Source organism: Euprymna scolopes, chromosome 23 (genome assembly GCF_053919585.1).
Source record: "Euprymna scolopes isolate OS-2025 chromosome 23, ASM5391958v1, whole genome shotgun sequence".
NCBI classification, from domain to species: Eukaryota; Metazoa; Mollusca; class Cephalopoda; order Sepiida; family Sepiolidae; genus Euprymna; species Euprymna scolopes.
The window spans coordinates 25,146,720-25,168,928 of NC_136504.1; positions in this window are offsets into that span (position 1 = coordinate 25,146,720).

Consider the following 22,209-nt stretch of genomic DNA (forward strand, 5'->3'; position numbering starts at 1 on the left):
GGGGGGGGGGGGTGCATGCACACACGAGCTTGGAGAACTGTGATTAAACTAAACATCCTGCATATGGATTATATATATATATATATGTGTGTGTGTATGTATATATATATGTGTGTGTGTGTGTGTGTGTGTGTGTGTGTGTGTTATAATATTTTTGGTATTAGCTTGAGCGATGAATTTATTATTATGAGTTAGTTCCCCTGGAGCTTTATAAAGAATGTTTTCACTTCACATATGCATTATCACCCCTATGTTTAGGGACGTCTATGAATATAGGTATATGTACATACACACGCTAAAGAACAATAGTACGGCGAAACACGTGTCCATGACTAACTAATTTATCTATAATATATTTATGGTAATTAACAGTAACGTGTTTCGTATTTTTTTGTTTTTTGATTTTTGAATTTTATATTTTTGTTTTTTTGTTTTTTAAAGACACATCAATCTCAAAGTATCGAACTTTGGTATATATATATATATATATATATATATATATATATATATATATATATATATATATATATATATATACTTAAAAGGATGCCTTGTGGAGGGACATAGTTGACGTTGCTAGAGCCATAACTCCTTTTAAGATCAAACAATTGACTTCTTCAGGGGACAAAAGGTTGTTTTAAGTTATTTAAAAAAACATCGTTGATGTTAATTTATTTACATGACGCTTATGCCTAGTATATGCTTTTGTTTATTATTCTTTGACAGAAAAATATAATAAAAAGTAAAGTTCGCAAGATAAAAGATTGTATTTTTGCTCTAAAACAACATTTTAAGAGATCTGCAATAAAGCGATGGACAGTGAAAATTCCTCGATAAAGAATAAAATATAACTTCGTGAATATCGCATGAATTTGAATAAAAATTTTGGAAATAACTAACCTTCAAGCAGTCGTTTGGTGATATAATTTTCATTTTGCTGTGACGTATATTTAGTAAAATGTTGATATTTTACTAATCTGCAATAAAGCGATTGACACTATATATATATATATATATATATATATATATATATATATATATATATATATATATTTACTTAAAAGGATGCCTTGTGGAAGGACATAGTTGACGTTGCTAGAGCCATAACTCTGAATTTTATTTATTTATTTTTTATATATAGTGTGTATGAGTGTAGGTATTTAATAATTATTATAGTATATATATATATATATATATATATATATATATATATATATATATATATATATATATATATGATGATTGCAACGTCTTGTCAGACGAATGCCACTACCTCAGACACCATGAGCCCAAAAATGACTTTCATCGCCACAGGTCCATTTTAATAGACAAATGTCTGAGGGAGTATCTATACACAGATGATGCTACAGAGACTTAGCTTAGTACGACAGCTAAGTCTATTTCTCAGTTCAAAATGTTGAGATCCAGCAACAAGCAAGAGCAAGATAGCCAGCAGCAAGTTAAACTGCAGACCAGCTTAATGCGGGTACTGGTCTCCCACTTTATGGTTTTTTAAATCAGAGATTTGCTTCTCCTAGAAAGGTTGCCTTCACCATGGCTTACGGGAGCCCTCTCTACCCCAACACACATATACATACACACAAACACACATGGTGCTAGTTGGCCATTGACCCCGAAAAAGGGTTCATTCGCCAGTGTGTCAGGTCATGTCATATGCTACTGGTACCATGTGACCCAGTACTACCTGCCTCATGGTTTGGTCACCGGCGACTAAACTGGTTCCCCTCACCAGATTTGTTTGGTGAGGAGGGTGGCTAGTCTCCCTGAAGGATTAAAAACAAGACCTTCCAAAGGGCGAATATATATATATATATATATATATATATATATATATATATATATACATATACATATATATCAATAATTATTACGTGCATAAAAGTAAGTAAAATAATGATGCATGTTTCAGAGTTTTCTCCTCATCAGTATAGCTAGGTTAAATGACAAGGATCGAACCTACAACTGCCCGATTAGTCTAGTGTGTTACCACGCAACCACTGGGACCTTGCCAACTTTTATGCACGATTTTTATCTCTACAAATGCAAGATTGTTTTTTTTTTTTTTTTTTTTTTTTTTTTTTTTAGCGATTCCATACTAATTTCTTTCTTTTTCGCTCCCTGGTCGCTTATTATAAGAAAGGAGTTATTTGCCCTTTGTTTATCAGGGACATAAACTACAGGAGTACTATGTAGGGAGTTGGGCAAGCAAGGTGATAGTAGCCCCTACATCAAAGTTGCGACGTGCCTTGTTTGGGGTGAAAATGTAATAAAAAATAATAATAATATTTAAAAAGAATAAATAAATAAAATAAAATAAAAAAGTAATACGTCCAAAAAATGTGGGCGGAAAAAAAATGTTAACAAATGGCAAATAACTCCTTTCTTATAATAAACGCTCAAGGAGCGAAAAAGAAAGAAATTAGTACGGAATTTCTAATAAAAAATAAATAAATAAAAAATTCAACAAGCTTATATATATATATATATATATATATATATATATATATATATATATATAACCCTTATCCCTGAGTGGCTTCCGGGCCTTGATAAGTGGTGATCAATGTGTAAAAAAAAATATATATATAGTGTGTGTGAGTGTAGGTATTTAATAATTATTATAGTGCATATATATATATATATATATATATATATATATATATATATATATATATATATATATATATAATTTTTCGAAACTTCTATAATCAATATCTCAAAAACATCCAGCATAGGAAAATATTGCAGAAACGCAAACTTATTGTTTGGGATGAATGCGCACAAAACACACACACACACACACATACACACACACACGCACACAAAATCACTTGAGGCTCTTGAAGATTTACGTGGCAATATCAGACCATTCGGGAATGCAGTAATATTACTTGCAGAAGATTTCAGCCAAACGTTACCTGTAATTACTCGATCAACACCATGAGATGAAATAAATGCTTGCCTCAAATACACTTTTTGGCGCCATATGAAGACATTAAACCTAACTCAAAATATCCGTGTCCAGCTGCAGGACGGTCTATGGCAGAGGGATTTTCGCATCAATTGTTGGAAATTGGGAACGGAAAAATGCCGGCTAATCCGAGTTAAGAGCGAATTTCGTTGCTTACTAACTTCTGTAATTTAGTTATTAATACATCGAAAAAAGAAGTTTTTCAAGATATTCAAATTAATTATAAAAATTCAAGCTTTGCAATGGCACGTAGCTTGCAGTAACGAAAAGTTAATGAACAACATCATAGAAGCAACAATCTTGACTTTAAGATGTCCTCATTCTACGCATTTCTATGATTCCACCGGATATGCCATTTTAATAAGAGTTGATAAAAAAAAGTTTTTCCAGATATTCAAATTAATTATAAGAATTTCAGTTGGCTGAGTGAACGCGCTATTCTTGCAGCTCAAAACAAAGACGTCCATGAACTTAACTTTCCAAGTGAGATAGTCACGTACAAGTCCGTCGGCACTGTTGTGGAAGCAGACGAAGCGGTTAATTATCGAACAGTATTTTTGAATTCACCAGATTTGCCAAGGATGTCACCGCATGTACTGAAACTGACAATTGTCGTACCAATTATCATGTTGCAGTAAAAAAAAATAATGAACAACATCATAGAAGCAACAATCATGACAGGGCTTTTCAAAGGTGAAGATGTCCTCATTCCACGCATTCTTACGATTCCACCGGATACGCCATTTTCAATTTATGGGATTGCAATTCCCAATTCGATTGTCGTTTGCAAACTCTATCAACAAAGTTCAGAGACAATCTATACAGTTTTGTGGTTTTCATCTACACACTGACAGCTTCTCACATAGACAATTTATGTTGCGTGTTCTAGAGTCGGCACACAAGAAAATCTCAAAAAATGGAACAACAAAAATATTGTGTATCCACAAGTACTGGGAAATTAAGCATATAAGAAACACGCATTTTCTCTTCTTTTTTCTATTTAACCAAATTGAACAACAGCAAAGCGTGGCAGGGTACAGCTAGTATAAATATATACGTAAGGTCGTAGCTCAGAGTCTAACCAATGAGGGTGAAGAGTTGTATGTTTTAGTTTCGATACTCGCTCCCAAGTCATATGTATTTTTTTAATATTCATCTCACTAGTATATATAAGGTTTAATATAATAATCGATCGATAATTGGCTCTGTAATAATAAATACATAATCTGCACGAATTAAAATATCATATTTAAGCGCATTTTGGGTCCTGGCAACACAGTGCGGCCTGCTAATATATATATTCTTCTTCCTCTTTTTCTTCTTCTTCTTCTTCTTCTTCTTATTATTATTATTATATAAAATTAGGTATATTTATATATTTATACACTTGTATGTATAGAATAACTCCTGAAATAATAAACCGATAATTATGAATTTAGGGCTAGATTATATGTACAAGGAATGGGCTATATTTATTTTTAGTTTGTGCAAAGCAGATGCAACGGAAGCGGAAACCTTTCATGAAAATTTAGCTCCTTCCATTTTATTTTTGTTTCTTATTTTGTTCTTGTGTGTGGGGGGGGGGTGGAATGTTAATAATAGGTAATAGATATCTATTAATATTATAATCATCAACTATCAGTTTTATGAGTATTTTAAATGCATAAAAGTTAAAAAATATATGATATAAGTCATTAGATGCTAAGAGTGCTTGTATTTGAATTTACTTAAAAAACAACTCAAGTCTAAATTTTAAACATTTCCTGGATTAAAAAAAATCATGCAATGAATTTTGATCAAAATTATAATAAGAATTCTAACCATAAGATTTTAATAACATTATAACTTTATTCTGGATTTACACACACACACACACACGCGCGCGCGCGCGCGCGCGCGCGCGCATATATATATATATATGTGCGCGCGCGCATATATATATATATATATATATATATATATATATATATAGTAATAGTAGTAGTAGTAAGTTATAAAAAATATATATGCAGTTAAGCCTGACGAATCCTAGCGCTGATGAAACGCGGAATATTCTGTGTAGCCTAACTGACACATATATTTATATAACTTACTACCTAGCTCTACCTATGTATTGAGCACTATTGAAGTAAATACTTATAGTTTACGCATAAAATTATGCTTTCATATATTAATTTATGTGATTAAATAGAGTAGCCATATATATATATATATATATATATATATATATATATATATATATATATATATATATATATATATATATATATGCATATATGATTTTCAGAATGTGAGAGATTGTATAATAAATTCCACAGCCAAACAACGTCGCAGCTCACAAAAGCCATGGACTTTCGGTTCGTTGACTGTCATGGCTCTTGTGAGCTGCGACGTTGTTTGGCTGTGGAATTTATTATATTTATATATATATATATATATATATATATATATATATATATATATATATATATATATATATATATATATAAGTGAACGTGTCTGTGTGTCTTTGTCTGTGTGAGTGTGTGTCTGTGTATATTTTCCTACGCCATAACTCTGTCCATTTTCAGTTTACAAACTCGGAATTCGATATACAGGGTACTGAGATTTGGGAAAATCTTTGTAATCCGTGTTCGGCCAGAAATTTGGCTGTTAAGGAGTCAAAGTTTAAAGATTTGACCTTTAAGAACTCTACCAAACTACTCCCCCATTTTGGGTCTAAAACCTTTGAAATTTAAGATATATGTTCCTTGGACATGGATCTAACTTAATAACTTGATTTGAGCCCAGAACAATAAAGGTTAAGTGGTCATAATAGGGGTCAAAGGTAAAAAAATTGAACGCTTTTTTTACACCTCCAAACACTGGGGCAACGCCGGGCTGAAATCTAGTATATATATATATATATATATATATATATATATATATATATATATATATATGTATATATATATATATATATATATATATAGTGAGTAGAAGTTATGAATATATATATAGCAATTACGCTACACAGAATATTCCGCGTTTCATTCTCGTGAGAAATATATATATATATATATATATATATATATATATATAAAGCTGAACGCGTGTGTGTGTGTGTGTGTGTGTGCGTGTGTGTGTGTGTGTGTGAGTTTGTGTGGTAACGATTAGGCTACTATATGGTTGACTATTTAAAAAGAACTGATTACATATAATGATAGAAGATGTATCGATGATCAGGAATTGGTAGGTTTGATCTGGTAGAACGATGATTCATAAAAATTGTGGGGTCTGCGTTCGCGCCTGGCCCCCAAAGTATGGAAATAAAAAATGAAAAAAAAATTTTTTACCAGGGTTTTTGATATAAAGAATACTTTGATATAAGAATACTTTGATCAGTATGTTTCAACTTAAATAGGGATGGTATAATAAAATTGTGGGGTCTGCGTTCGCGCCTGTACTCCATGGAAATATGGCACAAACTTTAACAGAGACTTTTCATATCTGTTTGCGTGAGTATACTTTGATAATTATGTTTCACTTTGAAGAAATATGGTATAATAAAATTATGGGGTGTTCGTTCGCGCCTGATCTCCATAGAATGTAAATATGTCACAAAGTTTAACAAGGTTTTTAAAAGGAGTAAGGGTCCACAATAACACCTTAACTTTAATCTTAATTCACGTTAGCTTTTTTTTGTTGTTGAATCATATTGTGTCGAATAAATTCACCTCATAAATTCACGTTCTTATTAAAGTGAAAGCCCCAAAAAGTCGGAACTTTAGACAATTCTCGACACAAATTTTGCATAACTCTGTTTTTTTCTTTCTCCACTTGCACGTGGCACTCTTTTGAAAATAGATAAATAGATAAATAATAAAAAATAATAACGTTAATTGTTATCGTGTCAAAAGAAGGAAAAAATCCTGCTCGTGTGTTTACGTGTCTTTTTAAAAACATTTACATAACCTTTTTATTTTTATTTATATAACTGTTTAAGCTTTTTATGTCAGTGTACTAGAAGGAATTCAGTTGGTTACAACCCTTTCTGTGTGTTCTTTACTTTACAATAGTACAACCCTGAATCCGACGGCGCAATACTACACCGTTCAATACTGTAAAACTGAACCGAAGCCGTTCTGCTTGAAAAGGGCGGCATTTTCTTCTTATTCATATTTACATCGATGCTTTCCTTTAAAAAACTAAAGTAATTACGTGTTTACTTTTTTATATCCCATTTTGCTGTTTCGGATTATTTTACTAAAGTAAGTAAAGCTTCATTATTTTTCAAAACTGCTTTTGTTACTTTGTTTTTCGATATTTCGTCGATATTATTTAGTAAGAGTGTTTAGCAGAAAAGCCAACAAACGACTACCCGAAAAAATAAATATACAAGAAATAAATGTTACCATAATCAATAAAAGTTCAGTTCATATTTTTTTTTGTTGTTGTTTGGAAATAGTTTTTAATGCTCATTACTTGACAAGGTATGGCATGAGGGTCTCCTCGGGAAAATTAGATCATACGGTATCACTGGTAGAATAATTTACATAATTTAATCCTTCTTAGATAAGAGAAAAATCCAGGTTGTCCTCGACGGTCGTACATCTAAACAATATGATATAAATGCGGGAGTGCCTCAGGGGTCTATACTTGGACATCTATTGTTCCTAATATTCATTAATGACCTCTCCGACAAAATTGCCTCTGAGATGGGTATATATGCTGATGACACCACACTCTATAACAGGCATGACAGGAAAACAAATGAACGCATATCTAAAGAAATGGCAAAAACACTAGAGGGTGACCTCCAATCTCTAGTGGAATGGGGACGAAAATGGATGGTCACATTCAATGCTGCCAAGACTAAACTGGTTTCATTCAATAATTACAAGAAACCTTCTCTGCCACTAATAGCAATGGCCAGTGACTCTTTATCTGAGAATACATCTTTCAAAATGTTTGGCCTAACGTTAATAGGAAACATGAGTTGGAACAATTACGTTGAAAGCATTGCCAGGACCGCTGCGAAGAAGGTAGGCTCTCTTTACCGTGCTAGAAAACTACTAACACCCGAAAGTATCCTGTACCTCTATAAGACCACCATTCGCCTATGTATGGAGTATTGCTGCCACATTTGGGCTGGTGCATCTGCTGCTAGTCTCTCGCTCCTAGACAAGGTTCAAAAGAGAGGGTCGCCAATCTGATAGGCCCTGAACTGGCATCTAAGCTTCAGCCTCTGTCCCATCGACGAAACGTTGCATCCCTCTGCCTGTTCTACAAGTATTTTAATGGTGAATTTTCTGGCGAACTGCAGACACTTGTGCTCCCACGACGTAGACACCCTCGACAAACCCGACAGGCAGCTAAATCCCACCCCCACACAGTAGAGATCCCTAGATGTAAAAGATCTTTCTACTCCAGTAGTTTCTTCCCCAGAACCGTTAGACTCTGGAATTCCATTCCACGTCCCTGCTTGACATGCAGAGGTTCAAGTGTAACGTGAACCGACATCTTGCTGCCCAAACCCCAACATAGTGCCCAGTAGTTGTTGCCCCTGATAGTAGCCCCCTACACCAAAGTGACAATGTGCCTTGTTTTGGGTGAAAATGTATAAAAAAACAAATAATAATAATAATAATAATAATAATAATAATTTCAGCGAACCGAAATTAAAACGAAATTTGAAGCGATAACCACTTAAATGAATTTTTATATAAACTCCACATGCCATATTCCTCAAGCACAAAATAACGGAAAACATTAAAATATGTTTATAAATATTCCTTACGTTGACGGAACTCTCTTAAATTGTTAACACAGAATGCTCAGGTGTCCCTCCTTCAAATTAAAAACGGGGTTCTCCATTTCAAAGTCGCTGCCATTTTGATTTTTTTTAACCAGTTCGTGAATTTAAAAAAAAACATTTTTTTTTTACAAACTACTTAAAAATGAACTTTTCTACCATAAAAGTAACTTTTATTGACTATGGTAACATATATTTCTTGTATATTTATATTATTATATATATAACATTTTCTCTTTGTAAGGAAATTCATTTTGTTGGTAACTCTTGGCTACGAATGGAAACAAAGTTGATATAAAAAAATATATTTTCGCAAAAAATATCTTTACTTTCATCATATTTTGCTTAGGGTAAAATTTTTTATTATCAATACGTATCTCTTTACAACCCCCTCCTTTTCATAACCTATCATACTTTCATCAATCACAGTCCATTTTCTGGAGGCTGTTTTTGAGCCCAGTCAACGACGGGTACTTCTGCTAGTATATATATATATATATATATATATATATATATATATATATATATATATATATATATTGCTAATGAAGTCAAAGGTGGCTTCGAGGCGGGGTTGTAATATTTCGATCAGCGGCAATCGTCAGTTCCTGCATTGATGATTAGGAAAGCATGAAACACGAGTGTCTGTAGGTATATAGAATTATTATTTATTTCATATATATATATATATATATATATATATGCGTGCGTGTGTGTGCGCGCGTGCGTGTGTGTATGCGTGTGTGTGCATGTGTATGTATTTATATTTAAGATCGAGCACTGTTACGGAAATAAAAAAGCTAAAAGGCAATCAACTAGCGTTTATGCAATGTTCACCAGTTCCACTCGTGTGAATACTATTGCCTGCGTCTGAATTCAGCGATTATAAGTTATTCTTTTCATTTCCGTGGCAATTGTTTAGTGAACTGGAGGTAAAGGTTTAGTAAGTAGAGTCGGAAATAGCTTTGTAGCTAGGTTCGAATCTCTCGTCCGATAGGCATTGTCACCTCGTACACTAATAAATGCGAAAGCATGAAACATTAGTGTCTGTAGATATAAAGATATTATTATAATTACATATATATATATATATATATATATATATATATATATATATATATATATATATATATATATATATATTCAAGCAAATATTATTAAATACAACGGAGACTTTTTTTCTTATAATTCTTTTTTTTTAATTTTTCAATTTTTCGTATTGTCTTTTTTGTTTCAAAATCAAAAATATTAATAAAGGATCCATACATGTTGCTGTTACGAGCGCTTTCGATTCGTCCATGAATCATCATCAGGTATTAAAAATACAGGATTGCGAAAATGAGGATTGAAAATGAAAACTAAAATATATATAGTCAGTGATGAGTTAAAATAAAAGTCGATTAAGAATAAAAGTCGATTAAAAATTCGAGTGTTAAAACCAGCAAGTTCGTAGACACCATGTACGAAGTCCGTCCAACACGGACTACGCAAGACATTTCAGAACGTTACTACTTTTTTGAAATGCAATGTCATTTATATTAGGTTGAAGAGTTCTAATGTACGACGCTTCAAGAATCTTTAATTTTTTTACATTATTTTCCCGTTGTATAATTTTTGTGTTGTCAACGAGGACCTTTCTAACATTGGAGGGGGGACAGCTATGTTCTTTTTTTAAATGTTTGTAAATCGCGCTTGTGTCGTTAAGGTGCATAGTTATTCGCCGGGACAACGTTGTCGTTGTATGCCCAATGTATGTATTATTTTTGGAGTTACATTCTCCAATAGAGCATTTAAATTTATACACTACATTGGTTTGTTCCAACGCTTTTATCGCCGGTGAAGAGTTGTTTTTAACCACAAGGTTTTGTGTTCGAAATTTCCTATAATAGATAATAAATTTAATTTTAAAATTACTATCAACAGGCGTCAAGTATCTTCGTATAATATTTTTTATTGCATTTTCTTCGATTCTGAAATTAGGCGTCATTTGATTTTGGTAAAATATATTAATGGGGTTTGCATTGCGGTGTTGGCTAACGTTATTATTCTGGTTATCGGAAGATTGTAGCATTTTTTTTATTTGTTCATCAACAATGTAATTGGGGAAATGATTATTGATGAGTACTTGTTTAATGTTTTTTATTTCAATTAGCAGTGCTTTTTTGTGGAGGATATCATTTTAGCGCGATTTAGTAAATTGTTTATTATGGCTATTTTGTACCTTTGTGGACACTCACTTTTAAAGTTCAGGAGGCTAGAGTTTATGCTAGTTGGTTTTTTATATACAGATGTATTACAAGTGTTATTAGACGTATCAATAAGGACATCAAGAAATGGAATTTTATTGTTATTATTTAACTCTACTGTGAATTTTAAAATTGAATTTTCTTGAAAGAGGTGCTGTAATTGGTGTATCTGTTCATTATTTTCAGCTAAAATGAGAATGTCATCCACGTAGCGTACATAAATTGGGGGTTTTATGTTGTTTTTAAATATTTTGTTCTCTAAGTCAGCCATGTAGAATTCACTTAGGGTTGGTCCGAGGACTGATCCCATTGCTACACCGTCTATTTGAACTCTTCAACCTAATATAAATGACATTGCATTTCAAAAAAGTAGTAACGTTCTGAAATGTCTTGCGTAGTCCGTGTTGGACGGACTTCGTACATGGTGTCTACGAACTTGCTGGTTTTAACACTCGAATTTTTAATCGACTTTTATTCTTAATCGACTTTTATTTTAACTCATCACTGATTATATATATTTTAGTTTTCATTTTTAATCCTCATTTTCGCAATCCTGTATTTTTAATACCTGATGATGATTCATGGACGAATCGAAAGCGCTCGTAACAGCAACATGTATGGATCCTTTATTAATATTTTTGATTTTGAAACAAAAAAGACAATACGAAAAATTGAAAAATTAAAAAAAAGAATTATAAGAAAAAAAGTCTCCGTTGTATTTAATAATATTTGCTTGAATGAAAAAATGCTGCCTAAATATACCAATTTCAAACTACATATATATATATATTAAAAAGTTTGACTCATGTCCAGGTAACCTACATGTAAAATTTCAAGTGTTTAAACCCAAAATTGGCGGAGGAGATTGATAGAGCCTGCAAAGAGAGTTGTATGCTCAATCTGTTAAGTCCAAAGTAGCTGAGCAGCGGCTTGGTTCCCACCAGTTTTTGCAAATAGCAAACAGAATCCTGAACAGAAGCGTGTGCTCCATCCCAACTAAGGTAATCTCGTCAGCATCAGACAAAGCCAAACTCTTTGTCAAGAACTTTGCAGCTAATTCTACCCTTTGCGACCAAGACCGCCAACCCCCAATATTTCCTCTTGTATCAGAAAACACGCTATGTGATATACGTATATCTGTACGTGATGTTGCCAAGCTAATCAAAAACCTTGATTCCAGTAAAGAAACTGGCCATGATGGTATTCCAATTATAGTACTCAAAAAACTTCAACCTGAACTAGCGCCCATACTTACAAAACTGTTTAAACGTTGTCTTAAGGAGAATAGTTTCCCATCTCCCTGGAAAATCTCATCAGTATGCCCTGTATTTAAGAATTCAGGTGATCGCTCATCCCCCTCCCAGTACAGGCCAATAAGTCTCCTGTGCGTCATGAGTAAGTTGCTAGAATCTGTATTAAATACAGAAGTAATCAACCATCTCAACAAAAATAACCTTCTTAGTGACACTCAATATGGTTTCCGTTCTGCTAGATCTACAGCAGATGTCCTTACAGTTATATCGCATAGGATTAGCAAATCTCTCGACGGTGGCAATCTTTCTAGGGCAATTGCTCTTGACATATCTAAAGCCTTTGATAGGGTATGGCATAAAGGTTTACTTCATAAGATCGCTAGCTATGGTATAGCTGGAAAAGTCTTCTCAATTATTAAATCATTTCTTTCTGATAGGTTCATAAGAGTAGTAGTTGAGGGGCAAAAATCAGAAGCTCACAGTATTAATGCCGGTGTCCCTCAGGGATCCATCCTGGGCCCAACTCTTTTCCTGATCTACATTAATGATCTTCCAAATCATATCCTTACATCATTTGTAGACATTTATGCTGACGACACTACCATTTATGGTACCACATCTAAGACAGTAAACGAGCAAGTTCTCTCCAATTCTCTCTCCTCTGATCTTGAGCACGTAGTACAATGGGGAAAGGAGTGGCTGGTTACTTTTAATGCATCTAAAACCAAGCTTCTCTCTTTACATCATCAACATTCTAATCCACATTTATCATCAATTGAAATGAATGGCTCTCGTCTTCAGGAGGCCTCAAGTTTTGACAAGCTTCTGGGCTTGACCATTACTCCTGATCTTAAATGGAACACGTATATCAAATCTGTTGCCAAGGCCGCTGGAAAAATGGTGGGATCTTTCTATCGATCCAGTAGATATCTCACTGCTGATGCTATTCTCTATCTATATAATAGCCAGGTACGTCCAAGGATGGAATACTGTTGCCACATCTGGGCAGGAGCTGCTAGAAAGGACTTGTCCTGCCTTGATAGAGTTCAAAATAGACTTCGTAGCCTCGTAGGAGATGTCCTTTTCTCCTCCTTGCAACCTCTATCTCACAGAAGAGATGTTGCGAGTTTGTCTCTGATGTATCGTTATTTTCATGGACAGTGTTCAACTGAGCTTCAATCTATGGTCCCCCCTCGCTAAACTTTCACAAGAAACACTCGTCTAGCTGTAAACACTATCAATAATTTCCCCCACTCTTTATCTGTGCCTAAACCTAAACGTAGATTCCATGAACAAAGCTTCTTTCTTAGAACTGCACGCCTGTGGAATTGTCTTCCGTTTTCCTGCTTTCCGGCTGACTACAATATAGTTTTGTTCAAGTCTAAAGTAAATAAGTTCTTGATGAGCCGTTCCATATAAGTTATTAAATTTACCAAATTTTCATTACTAATGATTACTATATTGACCAACTTCTACTGTACACTCTTTAACCCTTATCCTTGAGTGGCCTCTGGGCCTTGATAATGTGGTGATGCCTTTGTAAAAAAAAAAAAAAAAAAAAAAAAAAAGGTCAACTCTTCGAACTGTGACCTCTTGGTAGCCAAATTCTCGCCCAAAAACCGATTACAAAGCTTGCTACATGTCTAAATATACTTTATGTAAAATTTCAAATATTTAGACCCAAAATTGGCTGAATAGTTTGCTAGAGACTGCAAAGGTCAAATCTTTTGAACTCTGACCCCTGGGCAGCCAAATTTTCGGCCAAAAACTGCTTAAAAAGTTTACCCTATGTCTGAATACACTTTATGCCAAATTTCCAATGTTTAGGCCAAAAATTGGCTCAGTAATTTGGAAGAGACCGCAGAGGTAAATTGTTTTAAACTTTAACACCAGTTTTAATGCCTTAACATTTATTATTTTAGGCTAAACTTGAATTAAAAAGTTTGATCCATGTCCATGGAACCTACATTCAAAATTTCAAGTGTGTAGACAAAAAATTGGCGGAGGAGTTTCATAGAGTGTGCAAAGGTCAACTCTGTAAACTTTAACGTCATGCCAGCGAATTTTTCGCCCAAAAACTGATTTAAAAGCTTGCTGCATGACTAACTACCCTGTGTCTTTTAAATTTAATAAAAACCCTTCACAATTTGCTGATGAGGAAACCTTGTTTATTAAAAAACTATATGTAATAATTATTGTCCGTAACTTGATGTCTACCACAATAAAAACACTGTTTTCCGAAACGATCGTACAAATAATTGATTTTGTTGTTGTTTCTTCTTATGAAACGGATTTTTAATTCAATTATAATTTGATTTTTAAATTTTGAATTATCAATCACATTACTAAATATATATATATATATATATATATATATATATATATATATATATATATATAATTTATTTAAACCAAATCAGATTTATAATTTTATTCTATTTTTATTTTTTATCCTCAACCCATATTAATTTGCTTATCAAGTAAATATTTTCCTATTTATTTTTATTTTTTCCAGGTACATCTGCCTTTCTTAAAAATGCTATGGTGTTTTTTACATATATTAAAAAAACACCCTATATTTTTGCTGATGAGGAGACGTCGTGTTAAAAAATAAAAAAAAATGTCAAAATTATTGTCCGTGGCTTAATGTCTATCACAATAAAAACATTGTTTTCCGAAACGATCGTACAAATTATTGGCTTTGTTGTTGTTACTTTGTATGAAACAGATTTTTAATTTGAATTTGAATTTTAAATTGTCAATGACATTACTATATATTAAAGTAGCTCTAGGATATTTGCCTATCGAGCTTATTATATATTTGAATTACAACGAGCACTGTTCCTTTCTTGTATTTTAATTAAATTAGTAATTTTACTATCACATTAAAATACACTCTGCTCTTTAGACTACTGTTCTAATCCCCTTTATATATATATATATATATATATATGTGTGTGTGTGTGTGTGTGTGTGTGTGTGTGTGTGTGTGTGTGTGTGTGTGTGTGTGTGTGTGTTGTCTATAATGGATATTCTTATGAGTGCTAAATGTTCTGATATGCGATTCGTCAAGTGTATTCTCTATTGTGTATTGATGTGTGTATATATATTTTAACAGTTTATTGACATCGTTGGCGATTGGAACACAAAAAAAAACATATGCCTCTAATTTTCCTCCCGTGCGTTTCTTCAATGCGTCCTAAAATTAAAGCTGCTTTTCTCCGAAAGTGAAAATCCTCAGACATGAATTATATTTTGATAAAATCATTTATTCTCTGCTGAGATCCTTTTCACAGTTGGCACGCTTTGTATAAAACTATATTTAACTAAGTCGTCCCCTTCTGATTTCTATGGGCTTCCTGTCCAAAAACTCCGTCCATCCGCTAACGCGTTGTGTATCGAACTGATCTCCCTCCTAACTAAAACTGTACATTTCAAAATCTATTTTTCCATTACGTCATCACTACACGTAGCTTTAAGATCCTTGCTGGGTTTTTGTCACATAGCTTTGTTTACATTCTGGTAAGCTTAAACTCCATCTATCATATTAACATCAAGTTAACATTTTTGTTGGTGCTAGTTATGAAAACTAATATTCCTTTCTATTAAAACATTTTAGCATAAATAATTTTATCTGTAAATATTAATAACGATCACAATAATAATCATCGACCAGCACATCTTTTGGCGTTTCCGGCCAATATATAACAACTGTACGAAACTGCAGAAGTTGAAATGTAAGATGTAATATTGTCGCCGATAGTCGAATGGAAAATAGTAAAACAAGCAAGTACATGTAGAGACCTAGACGATCCAAGTAGATTACGCTTATATAAAAAAATCTTTTATCCTATTCTTTAAAGAACCCTAACATTTATTAAACTGTAGGAGAGAAATAGCGTACAACTGCGTGCATAGGATAAACTTTACTTTAGGATAGCGATACAGAATAAACTTTGAAATTGATAATAACAATAGAAAATATATAAATAAATAAAATAAATAACAAAATAAAATAAACATATATATTAATAAAACAGCATATATATATATATATATATATATATATATAAACTAACATAATATGCGAAATATAGAATTAAAAAAAACACAAAATAACATACGTAGCTGAAAGTAGGCCAGCTTACCACAACAAAGGGATATCTACCCTCCCCATAAACACATAAAGAGAAGGGGTGAATCGAGGTAAACGGTGTCTTTGTCCTGTAACTACCCACCCATTGGCTGATTAGGATAGGCGCGCTGGCAACTAAAAAGCTGATTAGCTAATAAAAAAACTCAATAGCATATGCGTATACATAAACGCGCGATAATCACAATTTTTCGCATAAGCCTGACGAATTCTCACGAGAATGAAATGCGGAATATTCTGTGTAGTTTAATTGCCATATATATTTTCATAACTTACTACCTAGCTCTAGCTATGTTTTTGGAACTGTTGAAGTAAATGCTGAAATATGTACACATAAAATTATGTCTTCGTATATTAAAGTACTCATATATATATATATATATATATATATATATATATATATATATATATATTCCTGGTGCGATCACTGCAATATTTTCCCGATTCCGATACAATTACTGATTCCGATTCTTGGAAAAATTTTTAATCCACGTATGATGAGCATATATTTTCGTCAAACATAAATTACACACTCGTGGGGGTGATCTACGGATTTCAGTTTTATTGGTAGTTTAAAATCAATAAATATTTATAATTTCATTAATTATACAAGCCATGGAAAATTAAGTTTGAAAGAGAAACAAACGAAAGCAAACAATTAAAAGAATCGTTTTTGGCATCAGAAAATAGGCACATTTTTTTTTCGATTTTGATATCATAAAAGTTCTCATCTTTTATTCCCGATCCTAGTTTGGAATATCGTCTCACCATTAATATCACACGTGTTTCATTTTTACTTCAGTCGAAATTCTCAAAAATCAAGCAGCTCCACTTTCTGGGTCTAACACTTGATCCTTATATGAGATACATTTTATTTGTATAGTCCATTAAAGTTCACATTTGCCTCTCAAACATTGAGTTAGTAAAGAACTTGGAAATATGAATTTCGTCTAGCTAATTAACCATTTAAATATGTTATAGTATATCTCTCTTGTGGTCTCTTGATCCTACTGTCTTCCGGGATAAGAATTTATCTAGTCTGGTGGAATATCCAGCTTCGTAAAAGCTAATGTGAGTTAGCCATAGTGAGGAAATCTTATTTTGGCAGCGAATACTATGTGATTTCAAATACTTAGTCAGGGTTTACTTTTAGGGAAAAGCATTCTCATGCCAGGTTGTCCTGGCGAACCCCTATAAAAAGAAACCTTAGATACGAGGATAGTGTCGAGTCGGTATTCAAATTCACTCTTATCTGGCGGGCATTCAAGTTCTCTCTCTTTATATATATATATGTGTGTGTGTGTGTGTGTGTGTGTGTGTGTGTGTGTGTGTGTGTGTGTGTGTGTGTGTGTGTGTGTGTGTGTGTTCGGAATGAAATTGAACAAAAACAATACAGAAAATACATTATGTTGGCTTACTAGTCTGTCTTTTCTATTTAGATTTTATATTAGGTGTAGCATTGCAGTTGGCACCATGAATATCCCATTCGCACGCTGGCATAAGGAAACCTCAATATGTCCTGCAGGAGACTGTCTGCCTTGTCATTTGAGATTGTTATAAACTCGAATCTCGTACTGAACGAACAAGTCCAATGTCCAAATACCCAATGTACCCGTCAGGTAGGAAGTGTGCTTTAATGGCAATTAATTTCAAGATGACCCACACCGAATGTAACTAAACTAATTATTGACCTTCACTCATCTTCCCCACGGATAAAGATTGATATTGCTATCGTGGGAAAGGAGGAGGAGAGCAGGACCCCCGACTTTTGGTGCCGATGGGGAAACTAATTTCCGCCATGATGTCGTTGACGAGTTAACAAGAAGAGGGGGAAGCTTCAAGCGTACACATTCCTTCTCTACTAGATTATGTTTTGCCGGGATTATCGGTTAACTGAATAAATATGTCGCCCACGTTGGTGCCTTAAACTCTAGTCGCAGTTTGTGTATTCGTGTCTAGACTGATCAAAAGGTCCAGTTTTTCTCTGTTGAGGGTCAAGAGCGTCCGTGGAAATTCACACAAAGAGAGGAAGGAAACGGACTTTCCTTTTTTGGTATTATTGTTTATAAAGTAGTTTTTCGGTGTAACTAATAATTTTATATGTTTCTATTTATTTGTCTGTTCTGCGAGGGTCAGTATTTTTATGCGAGTGATATTCAGCTACATCGGGGATAGAGAAAGTGGAAGCAGAAGAGATACTACACTTTGATCTTAATTCGATTTCAGTTATATTTTGAAAGGACAAGAATACCAAACATTACATTTAGAATTGTAAACAGATTGCTCGAAAGAAAAAAAAGAAGAAATTCATGTCAGAGCGGAGGACTTCAACATTTATGATAAAAATACACTATATTATTATTATTATTATTATTATTATTATTATTATTATTATAATAATAATAATAATAATAATAATAATAATAATAATAATACTAAATGTGAATAAAATAAGCCTTGTTCCTCTACGATCTTCTTTAATAACATAAAATGCATGCTAAATATATATTTAAATTTTCGAATTTAGTTATGCTTGAAAGTAGACTGTATGATTGTGTCATTAAGTGACATGTTCTGCGAGGGCAAAGACACATGGTAAGTATTTTTATGTAAGTGATGTTCAGCTACATCGGAGAAGGAGAGAGCTCCTGTGCTGCACAAAGGCTTTAGCGCTCTTAGCCAGATACCCAGCTCTAAACCATTACCATGATCTTTCATCCACCACATCTGTTATATCCTGGAAGAACTTTCCATGCATCTTATTCCCAGTCAATTCCTTTGTCCTTTCTCTGCGCATACGTTTCACAAAGTCAAACTTGATTTCATACATTTCAACTTCTTTGGCAGCATCCACTCACCGTTCTATTCACATACTCCTTCAACGATGTCTCCTCAGCTCTACCACAATCTTCCGCATATCAATCCTCTCCTACCTTCTTTCCTCTTCTGATACGCATTATACCAAAACATTGCCAAAATTTTTCTCATCTTGATGTCCATGACATTGAACTCCTTGTCTGACCATCTCAAGATTTTCGCACTTCCATACACTGATAACCCATGCATTCCCCATCTTAATCAGATTTCCTCCGTACAATTTTGACTTCACCCTTCTAGGTACCTCTTCCTAACTTTCTCTTTCATCTCCTTGTTCATGATAATTAAACCCTCCAACATTCCCAAATACTTATACCTTGATTCTTCTATTTCTTTCATAACTTCTCGATTTGGTAAAAGTATTCCATTCGAATGCATCTTTACTGCCCTTTTTATCACCAACACTGCACGGTTACTAATCCCAAATTCCATTCCGATGTCTTTAGAGCATGTTTCGACAAGATCCACCTGTGTCCACTTTTTTCTCATTCATACCAAATACCTTTTAATCATCCATAAACACCAGGTGACTGAGATGCCAGCCACAAGACGCAAAGCATTGCTCAGCTTCTCTCACTTCAAGAGGATGCTCATTGGGATCATTAACATACAAAAAAAGAAGATAAGATAATGAATATCCTTGGAATATAACCCGTCTAATACCAACCTCACCAAGCATCCCACTGTCTGCTGTCAGAACCATTTTCCGTTAAACCATACTTGTTTCTAGAAACCTATAAAATTTTCAGGAATTTCATTAACAATATTTCACGGATCCATGAGTGGGTGGGGCATATCGCATGCCTTCTTGTAATCGATTCATGCCAAACTCAAATTCATTTCCTTCATCTTTGCATCCTACAACATATAAATCATTAATTAATCCTTGGTACCCCTCGATCTGCGCCGGCACCTGTTTCTGTTCATCAAAAAGAACATCATTGCTCAAAAAATGGCCATAAACATTGTCTGCAAACAGCTTCTACATCTATGGTAGACATGCGATCGATCTTTAATTGCTGGCAGCTGTTCCTTTTGTGGCTTCACGAGAGACAAGAGTGGGAAAAATGTTATCATACGCAGCGATACGACTACAACAACCGTCAAGTCAATTGGACAATAACCGTAAACCGAACGTTTCCGTCTACACTGCGCAACACGCAAAATACCGCCGATGCGATTCGACACAGTACCAAACACTTTCATCAACACGGCTTGGCACAATCCTAAACAATTTTGTCCACACGATCCGGCACGGTCCCGAACAATTCCGCCGACACGACCCGATACGATTCTGAACAACTTAGCAGTCACTCGCTTAACGACTCTGGCGTCGGCTTTTCATAAACCTTGGATTAATTCCTTTTCGCTGTGGTTTCCTGTTTGTCATCCTTCGAGTGACAGTCTTCACGTCGTCCAGAGTTATCATATCGTTCTCCATCTGCTGCACTGCTGGAAACCATGCTCAGGCATCTCCCAACCTGCTAGCATTATCATTTGTTGATGGAAGGATAGGATGGTCTGCTTGTGTGATAGACGATCTCGTCCTCATGTGTATGGTGAATGTATTGGATGGTAGAAGGATTGAAAAGCAAAAGGTCGTATAATTATGACGAAAACATACCGGTATAAATCAGCGAAAGAATGTAATTTATTTACATAAATTTATATGAGAAATATTAGGAAAGAGATAGAAAGAATAAGTGTTCGTTGGGAATAAGAGTTCGTTACTTGCAATTGATGAGAGGCTGACGGATAGTAAGTAAGCTGGTTGGTTGCTGATGCTACCAGAGCGGTTCTTGATTACATGTTGACTGCTTGAGGGTCCAGCGTGAAAGAGAGAGAAATATAAGAAACAGGAAGTCACGTGGCTAGGTCGTTTTTCAGTTATCAGAGTAAAGGGGCGACAATCAACTTAGCCTGGGAATTTCCATTCCCATAATACTCCCTTCCTAGTTAGCTGGAAGCTAGAGAAAAGAAAAGATAATTGGAGAAAAAATACATATATGTGTGCGTGTCCACTGTATAGAAAACGAGAGAGAATTCAAGGTGAAAAAAAGGAGTTGCGACGTTAAAGGATATCAGGCAAAACTGTGTTCAACACTTGTATATCTGTAGGATGTTCACAGGAACTACATTGTGAGTTAAGGAGTGCGAGTGTTGCGGTCATAGACTGTATTGTCGCGGAGTCTATGAACCGGGCGCAAGGGTCGGCACGGTGGGTTGAAGTTGGTTCGCGAATGCGTCGACTACATGCTTGTGGTCACAAGTAGGTCTGCGAGGAAATTGGTCCAGCCGTAGAGAGCTGTGTCAACGTTGTTCAGGTGATCGGCGTACTTAGTGGGTCGGTAGGGGTCTGAACGTCCAGGGATGGGTGTCTTAGTGTGCATGATGCAACTTACTCATGTTAACTGGGGATCTTCGATGAAGTGAGATGAGGTGAGTCGTTGTGAGATCCAGAAGTGTACAGTGTTTGGTGAACATCTTTGAGTTGGTTGTCGCGTCTGTTGCTAGAAAAAGTGGATATCCTGTAAGATGTTGGAAAGGTTGATGTGTCATGGAGAGGCTTGTTGCACCGTAACATGTTGCTGACGCGGCTTGATGCACTGTAACATGTTGCTGAAGAGGCTTGTTATCGCGTTTTCCTTTCCATAATCGTGGAAAATTGGAGTTGAAATAGCGTGAGAGTTGCTATTTGAGTTTTTCAGTGGGCTTGTTGCCGCACGTTCTCCATGATTGAATTGAAAGCTGAAATATTTTTTCATATTCGCACATGGCGAAAAAATATTTAGATAAAGTGAAGAAAGTTTAAAGTTGCGATACCTAGCTAAAACCCGGATGTCACGGGATGTTTGAGGCTTCGTCGTCCACAGCAAAATCCATATATAATTTCT